A 21,508-nucleotide genomic window follows, 5' to 3' on the forward strand; every position below is an offset into this window, starting at 1 on the left:
TATAAATGGACTTCAGGATACCCTCCTGCTTTCTATCCGCAGCATCTTTTAGGGTGGCCGTATCCTGTGACGGCAGGGCTACCCTCTTGGATAAGCGTGTTAAAGTTTTGTCTACCCTAGGGAAGGATTCCCAGCGTAACCTGTCCGTTGGCGGGAAGGGATACGCCATAAACATTCGTTTGGAAATCTGCAGTTTCCTATCTGGAGATTCCCAAGCCTTTTCACATAACTCATTTAACTCATGTGAAGGGGGAAAGGTCACCTCTTGCCGTTTTTCCCCATACATATAAACCCTCGCCGGGGACTGGGGGTCCTCTGTGATGTGCAACACATCTTTCATTGCTATAATCATGTAACGGATGGCTTTAGCCATTTTAGACTGTAATTTTGCATCATCGCCATCGACACTGGAGTCAGAATCCGTGTCGACATCTGTGTCAACAATTTGGGATAGTGGGCGCTTCAGAGACCCTGACGGCCTCTGCGACATAGGATCAGGCATGGGATGAGACCCCGGCTGTCCCAAGTCTTCAGCTTTATCCAACCTTTTATGCAAGGAAGTAACATTATCATTTAAAAACTTCCACATATCCATCCAATCGGGTGTCGGCGCCGTCGTCGGCGACCCCACATTCATTTGTTCCCGCTGTTTCCACATAGCCTTCCTCGTCAAACATGCCGACACAGGGAATGCTCTATTTGAAGACCGTTCCCCCACAAGGCCTTTTGGAGAGACAGAGAGAAATTATGCCAGCACACACCCCAGCGCTATATGTCCCAGGAATCACACAGTAACTTAGTGTTAACCCAGTAGCTGCTGTATATACTGTTTTTGCGCCAAAATTATGTGCCCCCCCCCCCCCTCTCTTTTTACCCTCTTCTACCGTGATTCTGCAGGGAAGAGCCTGGGGAGCTTCCTCTCAGCGGAGCTGTGGAGAGAAAATGGCGCTGGTGAGTGCTGAGGAAGAAGCCCCGCCCCCTCAGCAGCGGGCTTCTGTCCCGCGTTCGTGTGTAAATTAATGGCGGGGGCTCATGCATATATACAGTGTCCAACTGTATATATGCTGCTTTTTGCCAAGAGGTTCCTAATTGCTGCCCAGGGCGCCCCCCCTGCGCCCTGCACCCTACAGTGACCGGAGTGTGTGGGAGCAATGGCGCACAACTGCAGTGCTGTGCGCTACCTTAGTTTGAAGACTGGAGTCTTCTGCCGCCGATTTTGAAGTCTTCTTGCTTCTGACGCCGGCTTCTGTCTTCTGGCTCTGCGAGGGGGACAGTGGCGCGGCTCCGGGATCGGACCACCAAGGGTGCGATCCTGTGTACGATCCCTCTGGAGCTAATGGTGTCCAGTAGCCTAAGAAGCAGGACCTATCTTCAGAGAGTAGGGCTGCTTCTCTCCCCTCAGTCCCACGTAGCAGAGAGTCTGTTGCCAGCAGATCTCTCTGAAAATAAAAAAAAAAAACCTAACAGAATACTTTCTTTTTAGCAAGCTCAGGAGAGCTCACTAAGTAGCACCCAGCTCGTCCGGGCACAGATTCAAACTGGGGGAGGGACATAGAGGGAGGAGCCAGAGCACACCAGTATCAAAATTCTTTCTTAAAGTGCCCTGTCTCCTGCGGAGCCCGTCTAATCCCCATGGTCCTTACGGAGTCCCCAGCATCCACTAGGACGTTAGAGAAATGTGATTATCAGGTGATGTGCATCTAGGTGGCCCCCATAGCTGCTCTCTCCATTACACTACATGACAGTCTCCTCTTACCCAGTGATGTGAGGGGCCGGTGATTCTCCATCACGTCCTTGTACAGACCCCTGTGTTCCTCTATATACTCCCACTCCTCCATGGTGAAATAGACAGTGACATCCTCACACCTTATAGGAAATTGACACACACAATGATACAGTCATCACCCAGACACATCCCCTGGTGTCACTGTATAATGTCCAATTCCCAGCAGTCACCTCTCCAGTCAGCAGCTGAATGATCTTGTTGGCGAGTTCCAGGATCTTCTGGTCATTGTGTCTCTCATGTATCAGTGAGTGAGGTGGAGGCACCACGATGGGGCTCTGGGTCCTGCTCAGTCCTCCTGGCACATGGGGATGGCTGTTGGGTGTAACACCCTCACCGGATGTCTTCTTCACTACGGTGTAATCCTGTATGTTGAGAGACAAGGTATTTAATATCACCTTACTAGTCATATCCCTGTTTTTTAAAGAAAGGTAAAAGTGATGTCACTGTGACGCTCCCAGACTCCCTCACCTCCCCAGTCAGGTCCCTGTGTTAGTAATAGAGATAAGAGTGATGTCACTGTGGCACTTCCAGACTCCCTCACCTCCCCAGTCAGGTCCCTGTGTCCCAGGTGCCTGGTAATATAGGGCATGATTCTGATGTGGTTGGCATAGCACAGCCAAAAGGAAGTGGCTGGGCAATACCGCACCACAACTATTCTAATGCTACAGTAGGCATCTGTAGGAAATAAATGCCTACTGCCAGCATCTGTGATTTGAGTGCTGCGTCTAGAGATAAGAGTGATGTCACTGTGACACTCCCAGTACCCTTCACCTCCCCAGTCAGCAGATACATGGTCTCCAGGGTGACGCTTAATATTCTGTCAAGTGAATCCTGTCCTTGCCCATCCTGAGGACTCGGAGTATGGGTTCTATCTAGATTAGGGGCGGCCAAGTTTGAGGTCACCTCCGCAAGTACAAATGAAAAACTGTAATCTCTAGACATCCAGAGTTTATGGTCTGTCATGAGACAGTGGGCGTTAAGATTTAGCCTTATCCCAATAATGAGAAGAGGTGGCCATAAAGGACATTGTAGACAGGGCAGAGGAGATGTGACCACACTCTGAAGTCCACCTCACGCACACGCTCCTGATCCCCATTCAGGTGGAAGCATGCCCTGTTTAATTCTTATTTGCTTACCACCGTCATGGTGTCTCCAAAACGAGGTGAGACAACGCAGGAACCTCTATCATAAGTGTGTAGTGTCTTATGATAGCAGCAAGCCAATCAGGCAGGATGATTTCCGTGGCCCGTGGCATAGTACGGACCAGATATATCTCCTCACATCTCATAGAGGGAGAGATGCATCAAGCCTTGGAGAGTGATAAAGTGGAGTAGTTGCCCGAGCAACAAGTAAGCTTCTGTCATTTATCTAGCACAGTCTTTGGAATGACTGAAGCCTAACTGGTTGCTTAGGGCAGCTGCTCCATTTTATATTTCTCCAAGGCTTGACACATCTCCCCCAGAATAAAATAACTTTACTACAGTATTGGTGACACGGCTTATAGCTGCCTAGACATCACCCAATAACAGTGTCTTTCAGGAATGTAGCAGGTTACGTATACTGTATATAATGCTAGGCTGAGCTCCGTTTCCCACCAGAATATATATTATATATAGTGAATAATACTGTCCATATCCACTACGGAATATGTCCAATTTAATGGATTCCTCCCATCTATGACGCCCTGACCTCCCATCCCCTCTCTATCTGGTGACCTCAAGGCACCCAAATGTCCAGAATTTAGGTATATCCATGGCTCAGCACAGATGGTTAAATCAAATTGACTGAGGTGCTAATTAAGTCATCTGTGGCCAAGCATGGATATAATTCAAACCTGGAGCGTTAGCGCGCCTTGGGGGCCGCGTTTGGGAAGTTAATCTGATATATTTTAATGTCATCATAAAATTGTTACTTGCTGAGATTACTGTGTTACGTCTCCATAATTAACCTTTGTAACTTTATCCCATCCCTGGTTCCACCAAGAACACATACATATTACACACTGTATATAGTAACTGCATCTATATATTACACACTGTACATATAGTGACTGCACCTATATATTACACACTGTATATAGTGTCTGTACCTATATATTACACAATGTATAGTGTCTGTACCTATATATTACACAATGTATATAGTGACTGCATCTATATATCACACACTGTATATAGTGACTGTACCTATATATTACACACTGTATATAGTGACTGCATCTATATATTACACACTGTACATATAGTGACTGCACCTATATATTACACACTGTATATAGTGACTACCTATATATTACACACTGTACATAGTGACTGCACCTATATATTACACACTGTATATAGTGACTGTACATATATATTACACAGTGTATACGACTGTACATATATATTACACAGTGTATACAATGACTGTACCTATATATTACACACTGTATATAGTGACTATATATTACACACTGTATATAGTGATTGTACATATATATATTACACACTGTATACAGTGACTGCACCTATATATTACACACTGTATATAGTGTCTGTACCTATATATTACACAATGTATATAGTGACTGCATCTATATATCACACACTGTATATAGTGACTGCATCTATATATTACACACTGTACATATAGTGACTGCACCTATATATTACACACTGCATATAGTGACTGTACCTATATATTACACACTGTATATAGTGACTGTACCTATATATTACACACTGTATATAGTGACTGCATCTATATATTACACACTGTACATATAGTGACTGCACCTATATATTACACACTGCATATAGTGACTGTACCTATATATTACACACTGTATATAGTGACTGTACCTATATATTACACACTGTATATAGTAACTGCATCTATATATTACACACTGTACATATAGTGACTGCACCTATATATTACACACTGTATATAGTGACTGTACCTATATATTACACACTGTATACAGTTACTGTACCTACATATTACACACGGTATATAGTGACTGTACCTATATATTACACAGTGTATACAGTGACTGCACCTATATATTACACGCTGTATATAGTAACTGCGTCTATATATTACACACTGTATATAGTGACTGTACCTATATATTACACACTGTATATAGTGACTGTACCTATATATTACACACTGTATATAGTGACTGTACCTATATTACACACTGTATATGGTGACTGTACCTATATATTGCACACTGTACATAGTGACTGCACCTATATATTACACACTGTATATAGTGACTGTACCTATATATTACACAGTGTATATAGTGACTGTACCTATATATTACACACTGTACATAGTGACTGTACCTATATATTACACACTGTACATGGTGACTGCACCTATATATTACACACTGTATATAGTGACTGTACATATATATTACACAGTGTATACGACTGTACATATATATTACACAGTGTATACAATGACTGTACCTATATATTACACACTGTATATAGTGACTATATATTACACACTGTATATAGTAACTGCATCTATATATTACACACTGTACATATAGTGACTGCACCTATATATTACACACTGTATATAGTGACTGTACCTATATATTACACACTGTATACAGTTACTGTACCTACATATTACACACGGTATATAGTGACTGTACCTATATATTACACAGTGTATACAGTGACTGCACCTATATATTACACACCTTATATAGTGACTGCACCTATATATTACACACTGCATATAGTGACTGCACCTATATATTACACACTGTATATAGTGACTGCACCTATATATTACACGCTGTATATAGTAACTGCGTCTATATATTACACACTGTATATGGTGACTGTACCTATATATTACACACTGTATATAGTGACTGTACCTATATTACACACTGTATATGGTGACTGTACCTATATATTGCACACTGTACATAGTGACTGCACCTATATATTACACACTGTATATAGTGACTGTACCTATATATTACACAGTGTATATAGTGACTGTACCTATATATTACACACTGTACATAGTGACTGTACCTATATATTACACACTGTACATGGTGACTGCACCTATATATTACACACTGTATATAGTGACTGTACATATATATTACACAGTGTATACGACTGTACATATATATTACACAGTGTATACAATGACTGTACCTATATATTACACACTGTATATAGTGACTATATATTACACACTGTATATAGTGATTGTACATATATGTATATATATTACACACTGTATACAGTGACTGCACCTATATATTACACAATGTATATAGTGACTGCATCTATATATTACACAATGTATATAGTGACTGTACCTGTGTCTTAAACACTTTATACAGTGACTGTACATATATATTACATGCTGTATACAGTGACTGTACCTATATATTACACACTTTATACAATGACTGTACCTATGTATTACACACTGTATATAGTGACTGCACCTATATATTACACACTGTATACAGTGACTGTTCCTATATATTACACACTGTATATAGTGACTGCATCTATATATTACACAATGTATATAGTGACTGTACCTGTGTATTAAACACTGTATACAGTGACTGTACATATATATTACATGCTGTATACAGTGACTGTACCTATATATTACACACTTTATACAATGACTGTACCTATGTATTACACACTGTATATAGTGACTGCACCTATATATAACACACTGTATATAGTGACTGCACCTATATATTACACACTGTATATAGTGACTGCACCTATTACACACTGTATATAGTGAATGCACCTATTTATTACACACTGTATACAGTGACTGTACCTATATATTACACACTGTATACAGTGACTATACCTATATTTTACACACTGTATACAGTGACTATACCTATATTTCTCTGACGTCCTAAGTGGATGCTGGGACTCCGTAAGGACCATGGGGAATAGCGGCTCCGCAGGAGACTGGGCACAAACTAAAGAAAGCTTTAGGACTAACTGGTGTGCACTGGCTCCTCCCTCTATGACCCTCCTCCAGACCTCAGTTAGATTTTTGTGCCCGGCTGAGCTGGATGCACACTAGGGGCTCTCCTGAGCTCCTAGAAAAGAAAGTATAATTTAGGTTTTTTATTTTCAGTGAGATCTGCTGGCAACAGACTCACTGCTACGAGGGACTAAGGGGAGAAGAAGCGAACCTACCTGCTTGCAGCTAGCTTGGGCTTCTTAGGCTACTGGACACCATTATCTCCAGAGGGATCGAACACAAGGCCCGACCTCGATCGTCCGGTCCCGGAGCCGCGCCGCCGTCCCCCTTACAGAGCCAGAAGCAAGAAGGTGGTCCGGAAAATCGGCGGCAGAAGACTCCGGTCTTCAACAAGGTAGCGCACAGCACTGCAGCTGTGCGCCATTGCTCCTCATGCACACCTCACACTCCGGTCACTGATGGGTGCAGGGCGCTAGGGGGCGGGGGGGGGGCGCCCTGAGGGCAATATAATACACCTTGGCTGGCAAATCTACACTATATATAGTCAGTAAGGCTATATAGGTGTAAAAATACCCCTGCCAGATTTCCAGAAAAAGCGGGAGAAGTCCGCCGAAAAAGGGGGGGGGCTATCTCCCTCAGCACACTGGCGCCATTTTTTCCCTCACAGCTCCGCTGGAAGGATCGCTCCCTGGCTCTCCCCTGCAGTCCTGACTACAGAAGGGTAAAAAAGAGAGGGGGGGCACTAAATTTAGGCGCAGTATATATAATATAAGCAGCTATAAGGGAAAAAACACTCATTATAGTGGGATCCCTGTGTTATATAGCTCTCTGGTGTGTGCTGGCATACTCTCTCTCTCTGTCTCCCCAAAGGGCTTTGTGGGGTCCTGTCCTCTGTCAGAGCATTCCCTGTGTGTGTGCGGTGTGTCGGTACGGCTGTGTGGACATGTATGAGGAAAATTATGTGGAGGCGGAGCAGATGTCGGTAAATGTGATGTCACCCCCTGCGGGGTCGACACCTGAGTGGATGGACTTATGGAAGGAATTACGTGAAAGTGTCAACTCCTTACATAAAAGGTTTGACGACATGGGACAGCCGGCTTCTCAGCCTGTGCCTGCCCAGGCGTCTCAAAAGCCACCAGGGGCTCTAAAACGCCCGCTACCTCAGATGGCAGACACAGACGTCGACACGGATACTGACTCCAGTGTCGACGACGATGAGACAAATTTAACTTCCAATAGGGCCACACGTTACATGATTGAGGCAATGAAAAATGTGTTGCACATTACTGATATTACCCCCGGTACCACAAAAAAGGGTATTATGTTTGGGGAGAAAAAACTACCAGTAGTTTTTCCCTCATCTGAGGAATTAAACGAAGTGTGTGAAGAAGCGTGGGCTTCACCCGATAAGAAATTGGTAATTTCTAAAAGGTTACTAATGACGTATCCTTTCCCGCCAGAGGATAGGTCACGTTGGGAAACACCCCATAGGGTAGATAAATCGCTCACACGCTTGTCAAAAAAGGTGGCACTACCGTCTCCAGATACGGCCGCCCTAAAGGAGCCTGCTGATAGGAAGCAGGAGGCGATCCTGAAGTCTGTATATACACACACACACACAGGTATTATACTGAGACCTGCTATTGCTTCAGCATGGATGTGCAGTGCTGCAGCTGGGACACTATATTGCTAACCATAGAGCATATAAAAGACGCAGTCTTATTCATGAGAGATGCACAGAGGGATATTTGCCGGGTGGCATCTAAAATTAGTGCAATGTCCATTTCTGCCAGGAGGAGTTTATGGACTCGGCAGTGGACAGGTGATGCAGATTCTAAAAGGCACATGCAAGTTTTGCCTTATAAGGGTGAGGAGTTGTTCGGGGATGGTCTCCCGGACCTTGTTTCCACAGCGACAGCTGGGAAGTCAGCGTTTCTACCCCAGTTTCCCTCACAGCCAAAGAAAGCACCGTATTATCAGGTACAGTCCTTTCGGCCCCATAAGGGCAAGTGGGTTAGAGGCGCGTCCTTTCTGCTCAGAGGCAGAGGTAGGGGGAAAAACCTGCAACATGCAGCCAGTTCCCAGGAGCAAAAGTCCTCCGCCGCTTCCGCCAAGTCCGCCGCATGACCCTGGGGCTCCACAGGCGGAGTCAGGTACGGTGGGGGCCCGTCTCAAAAACTTCAGCTATCAGTGGGCTCGCTCACAGGTGGATCCCTGGATCCTTCAAGTAGTATCTCAGGGGTACAAGCTGGAATTCGAGACGTCTCCCCCCCGCCGTTTCTTCAAATCTGCCTTGCCAACGACTCCCTCAGGCAGGGAGGCAGTGTTAGAGGCAATACACAAGCTGTATTCCCAGCAGGTGATAGTCAAGGTACCCCTCCTTCAACAAGGACGGGGTTACTATTCCACAATGTTTGGGGTACCGAAACCGGACGGTTCGGTGAGACCCATTTTAAATTTGAAATCCTTGAACACATACATAAAAAAATCAAAGTTCAAGATGGAATCGCTCAGGGCGGTTATTGCAAGCCTGGACGAGGGGGATTACATGGTATCACTGGACATCAAGGATGCTTACCTGCATGTCCCCATTTATCATCCTCACCAGGAGTACCTCAGATTTGTGGTACAGGATTGTCATTACCAATTCCAGACGTTGCCGTTCGGTCTGTCCACGGCACCGAGGCTATTTACCAAGGTAATGGCCGAAATGATGATACTCCTTCGAAAAAAGGGAGTTTTAATTATCCCGTACTTGGACGATCTCCTGATAAGGGCGAGGTCCAGGGAGCAGTTGTTGATCGGGGTAGCACTATCTCGGGAGGTGCTACAACAGCACGGTTGGATTCTCAATATTCCAAAGTCACAGCTGGTCCCTACGACACGTCTACTGTTCCTGGGGATGGTTCTGGACACAGACCAGAAAAAAGTGTTTCTCCCGGAGGAGAAAGCCAAGGAGCTGTCATCTCTAGTCAGAGGCCTCCTGAAACCAAGACTGGTGTCGGTGCATCACTGCACGCGAGTCCTGGGAAAGATGGTAGCTTCCTACGAAGCAATTCCATTCGGCAGGTTCCATGCAAGAACTTTTCAGTGGGACCTATTGGACCAGTGGTCCGGATCGCATCTTCAGATGCATCGGTTGATAACCCTGTCTCCAAGGACCAGGGTGTCTCTGCTGTGGTGGCTGCAGAGTGCTCATCTTCTAGAGGGCCGCAGATTCGGCATACAGGACTGGATCCTGGTGACCACGGATGCCAGCCTTCGAGGCTGAGGGGCAGTCACACAGGGAAGAAACTTCCAAGGGCTGTGGTCAAGTCAGGAGACTTCCCTACACATAAATATTCTGGAACTAAGGGCCATTTACAATGCCCTAAGTCAAGCAAGACCCCTGCTTCAGAACCAGCCAGTACTGATTCAGTCAGACAACATCACGGCAGTCGTCCATGTAAACCGACAAGAAGCAGGGTGGCAATGGCAGAAGCCATAAGGATTCTCCGTTGGGCGGAAAATCACGTGTTAGCACTGTCAGCAGTGTTCATTCCGGGAGTGGACAACTGGGAAGCAGACTTCCTCAGCAGGCACGACCTCCACCCGGGAGAGTGGGGACTTCATCCAGAAGTCTTCCAAATGATTGTAAATCGTTGGGAAAGGCCACAGGTGGACATGATGGCGTCCCGCCTCAACAAAAAGCTAAAAAGATATTGCGCCAGGTCAAGAGACCCTCAGGCGATAGCTGTGGACGCTCTAGTGACACCATGGGTGTACCAGTCGGTTTATGTGTTCCCTCCTCTGCCTCTCATACCCAAGGTACTGAGAATAATACGAAGAAGAGGAGTAAGAACTATACTCGTGGTTCCAGATTGTCCAAGAAGAGCTTGGTACCCAGAACTTCAAGAGATGATATCAGAGGACCCATGGCCTCTGCCGATCAGACAGGACCTGCTGCAGCAGGGGCCCTGTCTGTTCCAAGACTTACCGCGACTACGTTTGACGGCATGGCGGTTGAACACCGGATCCTAAAGGAAAAGGGCATTCCGGAGGAAGTCATTCCTACGCTGATTAAAGCTAGGAAGGATGTTACAGCAAAACATTATCACCGCATATGGCGGAAATATGTTGCTTGGTGTGAGGCCAGGAAGGCCCCAACGGAGGAATTTCAGCTGGGTCGATTCCTGCACTTCCTACAGTCAGGGGTGACTATGGGCCTAAAATTGGGTTCCATTAAGGTCCAAATTTCGGCTCTGTCGATTTTCTTCCAGAAAGAACTGGCTTCACTGCCTGAAGTGCAGACTTTTGTTAAGGGAGTGCTGCATATTCAGCCCCCTTTTGTGCCCCCAGTGGCACCTTGGGATCTCAACGTGGTGTTGAATTTCCTAAAGTCACATTGGTTCGAACCACTTAAGTCCGTGGATTTGAAATATCTCACGTGGAAAGTGGTCATGCTGTTGGCCTTGGCTTCGGCCAGGCGTGTGTCAGAATTGGCGGCTTTGTCATGTAAAAGCCCTTATCTAATTTTCCATATGGATAGGGCAGAATTGGGGACTCGTCCCCAGTTTCTCCCTAAGGTGGTATCTGCTTTTCACGTGAACCAACCTATTGTGGTGCCTGCGGCTACTAGGGACTTGGAAGACTCCAAGTCACTGGACGTAGTCAGGGCCTTGAAAATATATGTTTCCAGGACGGCTGGAGTCAGGAAAACTGACTCGCTATTTATCCTGTATGCACCCAACAAGCTGGGTGCTCCTGCTTCGAAGCAGACTATTGCTCGCTGTATATGTAGCACAATTCAGCTTGCGCATTCTGCGGCTGGCCTGCTGCATCCTAAATCTGTAAAAGCCCATTCCACGAGGAAGGTGGGCTTTTCTTGGGCGGCTGCCCGAGGGGTCTCGGCTTTGCAACTTTGCCGAGCAGCTACTTGGTCGGGGTCAAATACGTTTGCTAGATTCTACAAGTTTGACACCCTGGCTGAGGAGGACCTAGAGTTCGCTCATTCGGTGCTGCAGAGTCATCCACACTCTCCCGTCCGTTTGGGAGCTTTGGTATAATCCCCATGGCCCTTACGGAGTCCCAGCATCCACTTAGGACGTCAGAGAAAATAAGATTTTACTCACCGGTAAATCTATTTCTCGTAGTCCGTAGTGGATGCTGGGCGCCCATCCCAAGTGCGGATTGTCTGCAATACTTGTATATAGTTATTGTTAAACTAACGGGTTATTGTTGAGAAGCCATCTGTTGAGAGGCTTCGTTGTTTTTCATACTGTTAACTGGGTATAGTATCACGAGTTGTACGGTGTGATTGGTGTGGCTGGTATGAGTCTTACCCGGGATTCAAAAGCCTTTCCTAAATGTGTCAGCTCTTCCGGGCACAGTATCCTAACGGAGGTCTGGAGGAGGGTCATAGTGGGAGGAGCCAGTGCACACCAGTTAGTCCTAAAGCTTTCTTTAGTTTGTGCCCAGTCTCCTGCGGAGCCGCTATTCCCCATGGTCCTTACGGAGTCCCAGCATCCACTACGGACTACGAGAAATAGATTTACCGGTGAGTAAAATCTTATTATTACACACTGTATACCGTTACTGTACCTATATATTACACACTGTATATAGTGACTGCACCTATATATTACACACTGTACATAGTGACTGCATCTACATATTACACACTGTATAGAGTGACTGTACATATATATTACACAGTGTATACAATGACGGTACCTATATATTACACACTGTATATAGTGACTATATATTACACACTGTATATAGTGATTGTACCTATATATTACACACTGTATACAGTGACTGCACCTATATATTACACACTGCATATAGTGACTGCATCTATATATTACACAATGTATATAGTGACTGTGCCTGTGTATTACACACTGTATACAGTGACTACCTATATATTACACGCTGTATACAGTGACTGTACCTATATATTAAACACTATACAATGACTGTACCTATGTATTACACACTGTATATAGTGACTGCACCTATATATTACACAATGTATATATTGACTGCACCTATTTATCACACTGTATACAGTGACTGTACCTATATATTACACACTGTATACAGTGACTGTACCTATATATTACACTCTGTACACAGTGACTGCACCTATATATTACACACTGTATACAGTGACTGCACCTATATATTACACAATGTATATAGGGACTGCACCTATATATTACACACTGTATATAGTGACTGTACCTATATATTACACACTGTATATAGTGACTGTACCTATATATTACACACTGTACATAGTGACTGCATCTATATATTACACACTGCATATAGTGAATGTACATATATATTACACAGTGTATACAATGACTGTACATATATATTACACAGTGTATACAATGACTGTACCTATATATTACACACTGTATATAGTGACTGCACCTATATATAACACACTGTATATAGTGACTGCACCTATATATTGCACAATGTATATAGTGACTGCACCTATTTATTACACACTGTATATAGTGACTGCACCTATTGTCCTTACCGTGAAAAAGCCTTTACGCCGTATTGTGCGGAATCTCCTCTCCTCTAACCTGAGCGAGTTTCCACGAGTCCTCTGTGTTGATCTAACCAAAAACAGGTCCCGCGCAAGCTATGAGTATTGTCCCCTTATATATTTGTAGATGTTGATCATATCCCCTCTTAGTCTCCGCTTTTCCAATGTAAACATGCCTAGTCTTTCAAGCCTTTCCTTGTATTCCATCGTCTCCATGCCCTTAATTAGTTTGGTCGCCCGCTATTGTTATATATATATAGTGACTGTACCTATACAGTGACTGTACCTATATATTACACTCTGTACACAGTGACTGCACCTATATATTACACACTGTATACAGTGACTGCACCTATATATTACACAATGTATATAGGGACTGCACCTATATATTACACACTGTATATAGTGACTGTACCTATATATTACACACTGTATATAGTGATTGTACCTATGTATTACACACTGTATACAGTGACTGTACCTATATATTACACACTGTATATAGTGAATGTACCTATATATTACACACTGTATACAGTGACTGTACCTATATATTACACACTGCATATAGTGACTGTACCTATATATTACACACTGCACATAGTGACTGCATCTATATATTACACAATGTATATAGTGACTGTACCTGTGTATTACACACTGCATACAGTGACCGTACCTATATATTATATGCTGTATAGTGACTGCACCTATATATTACACACTGTATACAATGATTGTACCTATATATTACAGACTGTATAAAGTGACTGTACCTATATATTACACAATGTATATAGGGACTGCACCTATATATTACACACTGTATATAGTAACTGTACCTATATATTACACACTGTATATAGTGACTGTACCTATATATTACACACTGTACATAGTGACTGCACCTATATATTACACACTGCATATAGTGACTGTACATATATATTACACAGTGTATACAATGACTGTACATATATATTACACAGTGTATACAATGACTGTACCTATATATTACACACTGTATATAGTGACTGCACCCATATATAACACACTGTATATAGTGACTGCACCTATATATTGCACACTGTATATAGTGACTGCACCTATTTATGACACACGGTATATAGTGACTGCACCTATTTATTACACACTGTATACAATGACTGTACCTTTGTATTACACACTGCATATAGTGACTGCACCTATATCTAACACAGTGTATATAGTGACTGCACCTATATATTGCACTGTATATAGTGACTGCACCTATTTATTACACACTGTATATAGTGACTGCACCTATTTATTACACACTGTATACAGTGACTGTACCTATATATTACACACTGTATAAAGTGACTGTACCTATATATTACACACTGTATATAGTGACTGTACCTATTTATTACACACTGTATATAGTGACTGTACGTATATATTACACACTGTATATAGTGACTGTACCTATATATTACACACTGTATATAGTGACTGCACCTATATATTACACACTGTACATAGTGACTGCACCTATATATTACACACTGTATATAGTTACTATACATATATATTACACAGTGTATACAATGACTGTACCTATATATTACACACTGTATATAGTGACTATATATTACACACTGTATATAGAGATTGTACCTATATATTACACACTGTATACAGTGACTGCACCTATATATTACACACTGCATCTAGTGACTGCATCTATATATTACACAATGTATATAGTGACTGTACCTGTGTATTACACACTGTATACAGTGACTGTACCTATATATTACATGCTGTATACAGTGACTGTACCTATATATTACACACTGTATACTATGACTGTACCTATATATTACACACTGTATACAGTGACTGTACCTATATATTACACACTGTATATTGTGAATGTACCTATATATTACACAATGTCTACAGTGACTGCACCTATATATTACACAATGTATACAGTGACTACACCTATATATTACACACTGTATATAGTGACTGTACCTATATATTACACAATGTATATAGTGATTGCACCTATATATTACACTATATATATATATATATATATATATATATATATATATATATATATATATATATATATATATATATATATATATATACACAGGACCAAAGACGTGGCACTCACAGCATAGTTACAACAGATCAAAAGGACATCAGTCGCTGTTTTGCAACGTTTCAGTGGTAGTCCACTGTCGTCAGGCTTTATTTGAAAATGCATTAAAATCATCTTACCTTTATAGAACCCCCGCGTGCATGTTCGAAAAACAGTCCGGACCCGAACTTCCGGTTGGGCGGACGGAAATGACGTGATAGTGCCGTCAGCGCACTGAAAGAAGAAACCATCACCATAGTAACCAGAAGCGTACATAAAAACAATCATTGCAATCTACTTGCAGAAATGGAAAGTCACGATAAAGTTCTCACCAATAGTACACATGCATATTACTACATGCAGTATACATATATGGATACATTCTTAATAACCCAAATGGTAACAGAGACAGTTCCTCATAATTTCTTAATATGCTGCAATCATGTTTATACAGACAAACAGAGAGACCCCTGATTGTCTGAGATGTTACTGTCCCAGCCTAATCAATCTTATTGACACAAACATATTATGTAATGATAAAAATAATAAAGGAAGGAAATATAATATTATAGAGAATATATTACTAAAGAAAACAGGCATACGACAGTTGTTCGTTCAAACCATTAGGATGCAACACCCCCAAATATGTTATCCATTTTGTCTCCATTTGGAGTAGTTTGGACGACCGATCTCCACCCCTAATGTTGTTAGGGATGTGATCGATCATTCTGTAACGTATACTATTAATGGGGTGTTTATAAGTAGCAAAGTGTCTTGCTACGGGTTGTTCACTGCTGCCCGTTTCTAGTGCTTTTCTTATGGCCGACCTATGACAGGTCATTCTCTCTTTGAATTTCCTTTCTGATTTACCTACATAACTGAGGCCACAAGGGCAGATAATCTGATAGACCGTGAATGTGGAATTGCAGGTTAATCGATGTCGAATTGAAATCTTTTTACCTGTTTGTGGGTGGTTAAATGAATCTCCTGTAAGTAAGTATTGACACGTCACACATGTGCATTTAAAGCACCCTAATTTAGTGATTGTCTGAGACAAAAAATGTGTGCTGGGTATTACTGCATCCTGTGCAACCTTTGAGATATCGGTTTTAACCAAATAGTCTCAAATGATTAGGATTAGACGTATAAACAGTGAGACAGAGGTTGCCTCGGCTCAGATTGATACTCTAATTACCAAATTATTGCTAAGAGGCTATTCCAAAGGGTTGCTCAACTCAGCTAAATCTAAAGTTATGAGTATGGACAGGATAGCTTTATTAAATAATAAGATCAAAAAAGATGAACAGCATCAAACCAAATTCCCTTGGGTAAACAAATTTAATGTAAAATCCAATGCTATTACATGTATTGCTAAAAAACATTGGCCCTTAATAGAAACCGATGAACAATTACATTTATCTGGTTCAAGGCTTATGCCGTGTTACACCAAAGGGAAAAATCTCAGAGACTATTTGGTTAAAACCGATATCTCAAAGGTTGCTACAGTTATGTAGGTAAATCAGAAAGGAAATTCAAAGAGAGAATGACCTGTCATAGGTCGGCCATAAGAAAAGCACTAGAAACGGGCAGCAGTGAACAACCCGTAGCAAGACACTTTGCTACTTATAAACACCCCATTAATAGTATACGTTACAGAATGATCGATCACATCCCTAACAACATTAGGGGTGGAGATCGGTCGTCCAAACTACTCCAAATGGAGACAAAATGGATAACATATTTGGGGGTGTTGCATCCTAATGGTTTGAACGAACAACTGTCGTATGCCTGTTTTCTTTAGTAATATATTCTCTATAATATTATATTTCCTTCCTTTATTATTTTTATCATTACATAATATGTTTGTGTCAATAAGATTGATTAGGCTGGGACAGTAACATCTCAGACAATCAGGGGTCTCTCTGTTTGTCTGTATAAACATGATTGCAGCATATTAAGAAATTATGAGGAACTGTCTCTGTTACCATTTGGGTTATTAAGAATGTATCCATATATGTATACTGCATGTAGTAATATGCATGTGTACTATTGGTGAGAACTTTATCGTGACTTTCCATTTCTGCAAGTAGATTGCAATGATTGTTTTTATGTACGCTTCTGGTTACTATGGTGATGGTTTCTTCTTTCAGTGCGCTGACGGCACTATCACGTCATTTCCGTCCGCCCGACCGGAAGTTCGGGTCCGGACTGTTTTTCGAACATGCACGCGGGGGTTCTATAAAGGTAAGATGATTTTAATGCATTTTCAAATAAAGCCTGACGACAGTGGACTACCACTGAAACGTTGCAAAACAGCGACTGATGTCCTTTTGATCTGTTGTAACTATGCTGTGAGTGCCACGTCTTTGGTCCTGTGTATGTTATATTCACGGAGGCACCAGCACTTCTATATTTGAGCATTGTGGAGTGCCTATCCTTGCATCTTTATATATATATATATATATATATATATATTGACTGTACCTATTTATTACACACTGTAGACAGTGACTGTACCTATATATTACACACTGTATATAGTGACTGTACCTATTTATTACACACTGTATATAGTGACTGTACTTATATATTACACACTGTATATAGTGACTATACCTATATATTACACACTGTATATATAGTGATTGTACCTATGTATTACACACTGTATACAGTGACTGTACCTATATATTACACACTGTATATAGTGAATGTACCTATATATTACACACTGTATACAGTGACTGTACCTATATATTACACACTGCATATAGTGACTGTACCTATATATTACACACTGCATATAGTGACTGCATCTATATATTACACAATGTATATAGTGACTGTACCTGTGTTTTACACACTGTATACAGTGACCGTACCTATATATTATATGCTGTATAGTGACTGCACCTATATATTACACACTGTATACAATGATTGTACCTATATATTACACACTGTATAAAGTTACTGTACCTATATATTACACAATGTATATAGTGACTGCACCTATATATTACACTGTAGACCAGTGTTTCCCAACCACGGTCCTCAAGGCACACTAACAGTCCTGGTTTTAGTGATATCCAGGCTTGAACACAGGTGACTTAATTAGTACCTCAGTTATTTGATTTAACCATCTGTGCTGAAGCCTGGATATCACTAAAACCTGCACTGTTGGTGTGCCTTGAGGACCGCGGTTGGGAATGCCTGCTGTAGACAGTGACTGTACCTATATATTACACACTGCATATAGTGACTGTACCTATATATTACACACTGCATATAGTGACTGCATCTATATATTACACAATGTATATAGTGACTGTACCTGTGTTTTACACACTGTATACAGTGACCATACCTATATATTATATGCTGTATAGTGACTGCACCTATATATTACACACTGTATACAATGATTGTACCTATATATTACACACTGTATAAAGTGACTGTACTTATATATTACACAAATATATATAGTGACTGTACCTATTTATTACACACTGTAGACAGTGACTGTACCTATATATTACACACTGTATACAGTGACTGTACCTATATATTACACACTATATATAGTGACTGTACCTATTACATACTGTATATAGTGACTGTACTTATATATTACACACTGTATATAGTAACTGTACCTATATATTACACACTGTATACAATGCCTGTACCTATATGTTACACACTGCATATAACAATATAATCTATATACTGTATTACACAGGGCACATCAGGGACTACAGCAACATAATACATACTGACAGTGACTATAGCCATATATAATATATAGAAAGATAATGTACATGGATGTAACATACCTCTGTCTGGCTCTCAGGGAGAGAGAGAGACACAAGCTGATGACGTCACTTCTAATGCCCGTGACAGCGCAGTGCATTGTGGGTAATGTAGTTTGCGCATGTGTTCTCTGCCTAGCTCTCTTCTTACGCATCCTGGTCCCGTGACTGTGACGTCACACACGCTCAGTCCCGCCCACTCCTGTTATCACGTGGTATATTATACGCAGCGTAATAATAATAGTTATAAAGCAGCAGCAGAATGCGCAGTGGAGAGTAACACCATGCTGCTCATCCCTCACACTGAGGCTGTCTCTGGGTAATGCTGTGTCACATCAATGGACTGTCACTGTAATAAGCAATGAGTATTGCCTGAGGTAAACTAGGTGTGATTATAAGTGCTGTTCTTATACTTCATATGAGAACATTGTATTCCTCTACAGCCAATCATATATGGTTTGCTACAGCATCTGCAACTTGATTGGCCATGAATATCTCACTCTTAACAAAAAGACGTAACATTCCCCATCTATGCCAGTGGTTCACTCATTCCGATGGTGTTTCTACTTGCAGCGCCAAACACCCAATGGAAAGAATTGCCCATTGGAATATATGCAGAAACTTCGCATGGCTTAGCGGCTTCACTGGGCATATGTGTCTGCTTTGAAACGCCTGCAGACCTGCACTTACATCTCCATATATTAATATGATATTGCCCGCCTCATATGGCTGACCCTTCTGCTTAAAGATGCCCAGTGCATCCTGTGGTCATCCAGGGTGTGGTTCATTGGGTCGACATTAACTAGGTCGACAGTCATTAGGTCAACCACTATTGGTCGACAGTGACTAAGTCTACACATGAAATAGGTTGACACGCTCATTAGGTCTACATGGAAAAGGTCGACATGAGGTGTTTTTTTGTGTGTGTAATTTTCTTCGTAAAGTTGGCTGAACCCACAGTTCATAATATTGTTCCCACGGACCTTATATCACTCCAGGCCTGAATCAGCAGTGCTCATCGCCCAGAGCTGCCATGAAGACCCGCACGCTACACCTGATGAAGGCTATGTGTACTGTCCACAGGGCAGGAACCGCAGGTCAACCCTCTCCCTCAGTGTCTGGATTTTCTGTATCGTCATGGCATCCTGCAGCCACCTTACAACCACTCAGCTAGAGGATACCGGAGTTGCCCTCTTTTCCTCATTAAACCAGATATAACCTGTGCCCATTTGGAGACCCCCAAACCTTCGATTTGTGACCCGCTCACTCCTTTCTGTGGCTGACACCCATCATCTGCTCTGCTTTTGAGGGTATAGCACCTGCACGTTCCTGAGGGCTGTCCTGTATTTGGACACAGCACAGGGTGTTCTTTTACTGCCAGGTGAGCTACTGCTTCTGCTCACAGCCCAGATGGCGGTATAGCCTAAGCCTCCTGGGAGCAGACCACCACAGAGTAGAGATGGCTACTGAGTGAATGTCTCAACACATTCACTAGAACAGAGGTTCTCAAACTCGGTCCTCGGGGGCACACACAGTGCATGTTTTGCAGGTCTCCTCACAGAATCACAAGTGAAATAATTAGCTCCACCTGTGGACCTTTTAAAATGTGTCAGTTAGTAATTAATACACCTGTGCACCTGCTGGGTTACCTGCAAAACATGCACTGTGTGGGCTCTCGAGGACCGAGTTTGAGAACCTCTGCACTAGAATCTTGTAGATGTTTGAACGATTCAAGTCAGGAACAGTTGATGTGTTGAGACATGATACTCACTAATGCAGCCTACCCCTCGTCTCTCCTCCGGGCTACGGCTCTCCTGCTGAATCCTGAGTGACTCCAGCTCAGACCCCTTGTCTCTCCTCTGGGCTCCGGCTCTCCTGCTGAATCCTAAGTGACTCCGGCTCAGCCCCCTTGTCTCTCCTCCGGGCTCCGGCTCTCCTGCTGAATCCTGTGTGACTCCCAGGCTCCGGCTCAGCCCATTTGTCTCCTCCGGGCTCCGGCTCTCCTGCTGAATCATGAGTAACTCCGGCTCTGCCCCCTTGTCTCTCCACTGGCGCCGGCTCTCCTGCTGAATCCTGTGCGACTCCCAGGCTCCGGGTCAGCCCATTTGTCTCTCCTCCGGGCTCTGGCTCTCCTGCTGATTCCTGAATGACTCCGGGCTCCGGCTCAGCCCCCTTGTCTCTTCTCCGGACCCCAGCTCTCCTACTGAGTCCTGACT

General features: G+C 42.6%; 1 pseudogene; it reads right to left on the bottom strand.

The window, feature by feature from the left end:
• Nucleotides 1-19,417, bottom strand: part of LOC134983133 (oocyte zinc finger protein XlCOF6-like) — an 88,365-nt pseudogene extending 68,948 nt beyond the window's left edge.
• Between the last annotated feature and the right edge of the window lie 2,091 nt (nucleotides 19,418-21,508).

This window comes from Pseudophryne corroboree (genome assembly GCF_028390025.1).
Source record: "Pseudophryne corroboree isolate aPseCor3 chromosome 3 unlocalized genomic scaffold, aPseCor3.hap2 SUPER_3_unloc_1, whole genome shotgun sequence".
Taxonomy (NCBI): domain Eukaryota; kingdom Metazoa; phylum Chordata; class Amphibia; order Anura; family Myobatrachidae; genus Pseudophryne; species Pseudophryne corroboree.